Consider the following 6077-nt stretch of genomic DNA (forward strand, 5'->3'; position numbering starts at 1 on the left):
CATATAGTGTCATTGTTACCAATTTCTAAATTCCATATATAGGCATTAATATACTGTATTGGTGTTTTTCTTTCTGCCTTACTTCACTCTGTATAATAGAATCCAGTTTCATCCACTTCATTAGAACTGATTCAAATGTATTCTTTTTAATTGCTGAGTAATATTACATGGTGTATATGTACCACAGCTTTCTTATCCATTTGTCTGCTGATGGACATCTAGGTTGCCTCCATGTTCTGGCTAGCAGAAACAGTGCTGTGATGAACATTGGGGTACACATGTCTCTTTCAATTCTGGTTTCCTCGATGTGTATGTCCAGCAGTGGGATTGCTGAGTCGTATGGCAGTTCTATCTCCAGTTTGTTAGGGAATCTCCACACTGTTCTCCATAGTGGCTGTACTAGTTTGCATTCCCACCAACAGTGTAAGAGGGTTCCCTTTTCTCCACACTGTCTCCAGCATTTATTGTTTGTAGACTTTTTGATAGCAGCCATCCTGACCAGTGTGAGATGGTACCTCATTGTGGTTTTGATTTGCATTTCTCAGACAATGAGTGATGTTGAGCATCTTTTCATGTGTTTGTTAGTCATCTGTATGTCTTCTTTGGAGAAATGTCTGTTTAGTTCTTTGTCCCATTTTTTGATTGGGCCATTTATTTTTCTGGAAATGAGCTGCAGGAACTGCTTGTATATTTTTGAGATTAATTATACGTCTGTTGCTTGATTAGCTTTTATTTTCTCCCATTTGGAAGACTGTCTTTTCACCTTGCTTATAGTTTCCTTCATTTTGCAAAAGCTTTTAAGTTTAATTAGGTCCCATTTGTTTATTTTTGATTTTATTTCCATTACTCTGGGAGGTGGGTCATAGAGGATCCTGGTGTGATTTATGTCAGAGAGTGTTTTGCCTATGTTTTCCTCTAGGAGTTTTACAGTTTCTAGTCTTACATTTAGATCTTTAATCCATTTTGAGTTTATTTTTGTATGGTGTTAGAAAGTGTTCTAGTTTCATTCTTTTGTAGGTGGTTGACCAGTTTTCCCAGCACCACTTGTTAAAGAGGATGTCCTTGCCCCATTGCATAGTCTTGCCTCTTTTGTCAAAGATAAGGTGTCCATAGGTGCATGGATTTATCTCTGGGCTTTCTATTTTGTTCCACTGGTCTGTTTCTGTCTTTATGCCATTACCATACTGTCTTGATGACTGTAGCTTTGTAGTATAATCTGAAGTCAGGCAAGTTGATTCCTCCAGTTTCATTCTTCTTTCTCCAGACTGCTTTGGCTATTTGAGTTTTTTTGTATTTCCATACTAATTGTGAAATTATTTGTTCTAGTTCTGTGAAAAATACCGTTGGTAGCTTGATATGGATTGTATTGAATCTATAGATTGCTTTGATTAGTATACTCATTTTCACTATATTGATTCTTTTGATCCAGGAACATGGTATATTTCTTTAGACTGGAAAAGAAAACGTAAAACTTTTATTGTTTGCAGATGACAAGATCATCTACATAGATGGAGAAAAAATTTCTTTTTCTTACCAAATCTACTACAATATATAAATCTTTTTGTTGATGATTGGTAAATTATTTCTAACATGCAAAACAATCCAGAACCTTAGTATTCAAATGCTTTTTTGAATACTGAACTATGTGTAACTATATGAGACCATTTGTTTTCATTTTAATATTGATGATAATGTTCTTACCATGATATTTAAGGTAATCTTCAATTTAAAGTTTAGTCATTTGAGGTAAGCAGACTTCTTGTTTTTTGTTTATCTCCTTCTAATTGTATATGATTCTGTTTGTTCCTCTACAAATTGCTTTATAACTGGTGTGTGTGTATTCAGTCCCTAAGTCCTGACCAACTCTTGTGACCCTTTGAACTGTAGCTGTCAGGCTCCTCTGTCCATGGAATTTTCCAGGCAAGAATACTGGAGTGGATTGACATTTCCTTCTCCAGGAGATCTTTCTGACCAAAGGATTGAACCCATATTTCCTGCATTGCAGGCAAATTCTTTACCACTGTGCCATCAGGGAAGTCCCTTTATAAATGGTAGCAATATCTTATATTTAATTTGACTGGTATATTTTCTAGGAATTTACATTTGAATAATTTTAAGAAAGGTATCCAATTCTAATGTTCTGAATTTCTGATACTCCATACATATGCAGCATTTTACCACTTGGCTTTTCAAAACATTTAAGATTGGCACTCCCAATTGAAAGGATGTTAATGCCCTGTTCAGACAGATGTAAAGAAAAAGAAAGAATGTAGAACAACTTGAGTACCATCAACAACTTAAAAAGCTAAAATACAGCTGATGATAAGAAATGGCTATAATACCCAATAAATTTATAGACTGCAATATGGTGAGACAATTAGAAAAAGGGATAGAAATTTTTTTCTATCCAATATTCCTTCAGTCTAGGAAGTCTCTTGGAAGAATTGGGTCTTTAAAATCTATGGTTACAAGGAAAGCATATTAAAGAGAAAGGATAGGCGACTCCCAAGTTTCTCACATAATCTACAAAAAGCCCCATGAAGACTGAAAAATGTGGACAAAATCAAAACAGGATATTGAGAGGAAAATATGGGAAGGAGGCATATTATGAAAAAGAATGTAGAAGCCAAGAGATTCTGAATAACCTTATTGAAGAAAATGAAGTTATTCTCTCTGTTAATTGTATTTTAGCTTCATATTTAGTTCATTAATTCCTAAAATTTTTATATGTTTTGGTAACATTTTTCTCTGATGACTCTGAATTTTGCTTTTACTGAAATGGAAGTCAACTCTTCTTTTGCCACTGAGTGAGTGCTATATATCAGCACAGATCCATCTTAATGGTTTCCCATATTTTACTTGACAAAATGTGAGGGCACAACATTTTAAGAGGTCTGTATATACTAGAAAATGATAAGCAAAATCCACAGTGCATGTATACATTGGTAGAGGGAACAGGAACATAGATCTGTGACCTTTGACATGAAATAGACCAATAAATATACAATCTTAGAGTAAAGCTACTCATTAACACATTTTTCTTTTGTGCCAAATTGTGTTTTCTGAGTTCCCAGCGGTATAAAGTGTCACTTTCTCTGAAGATATAGAAAGCCTATACTTCCTATGCTGTCTCTCAAAATGGTGGTTAGAGAGAAGATTATAATGATATTAGCTATAAATTATTTGGCTTTAGAGTAGCACATGCAGTTGCTGCAATTAGAAAATTATTCAAAGTAATTTTAATCTAATTCTGAATACGTTTCAAGTGAGTTAGGTGACACAAATAAAATAAGATCTAATAAACAGCAATGATGAAAGGACATGGGATATTAAAGTCTTTCCTTAACCTGCATCTTTTATTCTCAGTTATGATATACACAACACAGAGGTTTTATATTTCCTTAAGCCCTTTTGTGTAGTGATCTAACCTTTAATGAGTTAACCCTCTTAGTTCAAATTCAGTTCTTAAAATGGCATTTTCTAAAGAGCAGTAAAAGCCATATTTAGAAAATATAAGTACATCAGCCAAAAGTCATTTTGTGCCTTTGCTATTCACTTTCTTCAATATTTTCAAGTCATCCAAAAATATCATCCTGAGTGTTGAAGCCAAATTTTTTTGTGTGTGTGTATTAGCAGCATATCCCTGTTGGATAAGAATATTCAATGTTTCTTTCTTCAAAACACCTTACAATTCAGCTGTTATTTCATACTTATTCTTACATGCTTATAAAAATATCTAGGGAAAAGTATATACTGTGGGTGAAATCTGATTATTAATCTTTTGAAACAACTACAACAACAACAACAAAGGCCAAAAAAATAGAGGATGGTGTAAATACATTGAAAGAGATGCATAAAATCATTCAAATTCTAAATTAAATTAACTTTCTAGTGAAAATTGAAAGAGATCTTATAAAGCACAACATTTCCATGTACTCAAGGAGCTAGAATAGACTGCTAATTTATCAAAGACACATAATTTACAGGTTTTTCACCTCTTACAGACAGTGTTCCTGAGTAGATAGCCTTTAGGCAAAGGAACCCAACAGAAGACTTATCAAATGCATCTCAATTCAATCAGAATTTACTATGTATCAATAATTTACCTAACCCAACTCCAGGCACCTATTGGTTGAAATGAGAAAGCCAAAGCAAAAATATACCAAAAAAAAAAAAAAAAAATCTGAGGTTTGCAAAGCAACAAACCACCAGATCATAAGAGCTGTTGGTAGCTTGCACTTGGTTAGTGGCAAGCAGATTGGATTAGGGTTCAGAAAATCAGGAAAACAGCTAATGGCACAAACATCTATATTGTTATTGTTTGGTAGGAACATACATCCTCAAAAGCAACATAATTATGACAACCTTCTTATATATGAACTGCATCTCTCCCATATTCACTACTTTAATGTATTATTTAGTATATTTTAAAATTCAATAAGAAATTATTTTAATACTGTTTAAATAAAATTTAAAGAAGACTGTTTTCTATGGAAATTGACAAAATTTATCTGAGCAGTATTTCCCCCTTCTTGGTTTTATATTTTTAAACCATGATTTATAATGTTTTCTCCCCCTAGTACATTTTTTTCTTGCAAATATGTTTGAACAATGACTCAAATAATGTAATGTCTACAGGGACATGAGTGACAGACCTTTCAGAGCTAGCCTGTTAAGGTGCTGGCCAGACAGGTCATGCCAGCAACAAGTGACTTCGTGTTTAATAGGTCTCGTCATGTACTGAAGGGCTTCCCAGTGGCACTAGTGGTAAACAACCCGTCTGCCAGTGCAGAAGGCATAGAGATGCAGCTTTGATCCCTGGGTCAGGAAGACTCCCTGGAGGAAGACATGGCAACTCACTCCAGTATTGTTGCCTGGAGAATACCTGGGACAGAGGAGCCTGGTAGGCTACAGTCCATAAGGTGGCAAAGAGTCAGATGTGACAGAAAGACTTAGCACACACATATGCATGTCATGTACTGAGATATGTGCTGCTGCTGCTGCTGCTAAGTTGCTTTAGTTGTGTCTGACTCTGTGCAACCCCCATAGATGGCAGCCCACCAGGCTCCCCCGTCCCTGGGATTCTCCAGGCAAGAGAGATATGTGCTAGATCCTGGGAAAAAGGGAATAGCATAAAATAGTTCTCTGCCTTGCAGAAGATTCATTTTCATATATATAATATATAAATACTTGTATATGCATATATTAATATATTTTTATTGTCTTGAAAACTCTGTATATATATATGTGTGTGTGTGTGTGTGTCTGTGTGTCTGTGTGTTTGAGTAGAAAGAAGACCTGTTAGTTAGAGGGCTATCTGCTTGCTGTGCTCTGTAGTAGGTTTGGGGGGACAAAAAGTGAGGGTGGAGACAGAGCTGAACAACCCTGTGTGACTATGGAGTGAATAATACAGGGAAAGTGAAGAAGGAAACTGGGAGCAGGGAAGCTGTGTTACCAGGAAGACAGGAAAGAATAAAGGGATCCATAATTTGGGTACCTACAGATCTTATTTGAGGAATAATATTTACAGAGGATGGAAGTTGTAAATTATTGGTATTTCACTTATTTTTTTGTTGGCAAATTATTATTTCTAAATATTAATTGAAGGGTAATTACTTTACAATATTGTGCCTGTTTTTGCCATTTATTCCACACTATATGTTTCTCATTATTTTGTTTAGACATGAAGTATTTCAGGCATACAAAACTTATAGCAAATGATATGATAGACACAAATGAAGCTACACCCAGCTTAAGTAATTTCATCTTTACAGTTAAAATTGAAACATGTTTTATGTCCTTCCCTCCCCAGAGGTAGCTACTGTTTCAATTTTTATTCATCATTTATTTGCGAGTTTATGGGTTATTTGAACAAATATGATACATCTTTTAGAGTACTTATTCTTTTTTATATTTTTAAGTAGTCTTTATCTTTTAGAGAAATTTTATAATTTTATCTTCACAGAAAAATTGAGTGGAAGGTACAGAGATTTCTGATAACCTCCCTGCCTTCACATATGCATAGCTTCCCCCATTATCAACATCCCCATCAGAGTGGTATTTCTGTTACAATAGAT

The sequence above is a fragment of the Bos indicus x Bos taurus genome, chromosome 12 (assembly GCF_003369695.1).
Source record: "Bos indicus x Bos taurus breed Angus x Brahman F1 hybrid chromosome 12, Bos_hybrid_MaternalHap_v2.0, whole genome shotgun sequence".
Taxonomy (NCBI): Eukaryota; Metazoa; Chordata; class Mammalia; order Artiodactyla; family Bovidae; genus Bos; species Bos indicus x Bos taurus.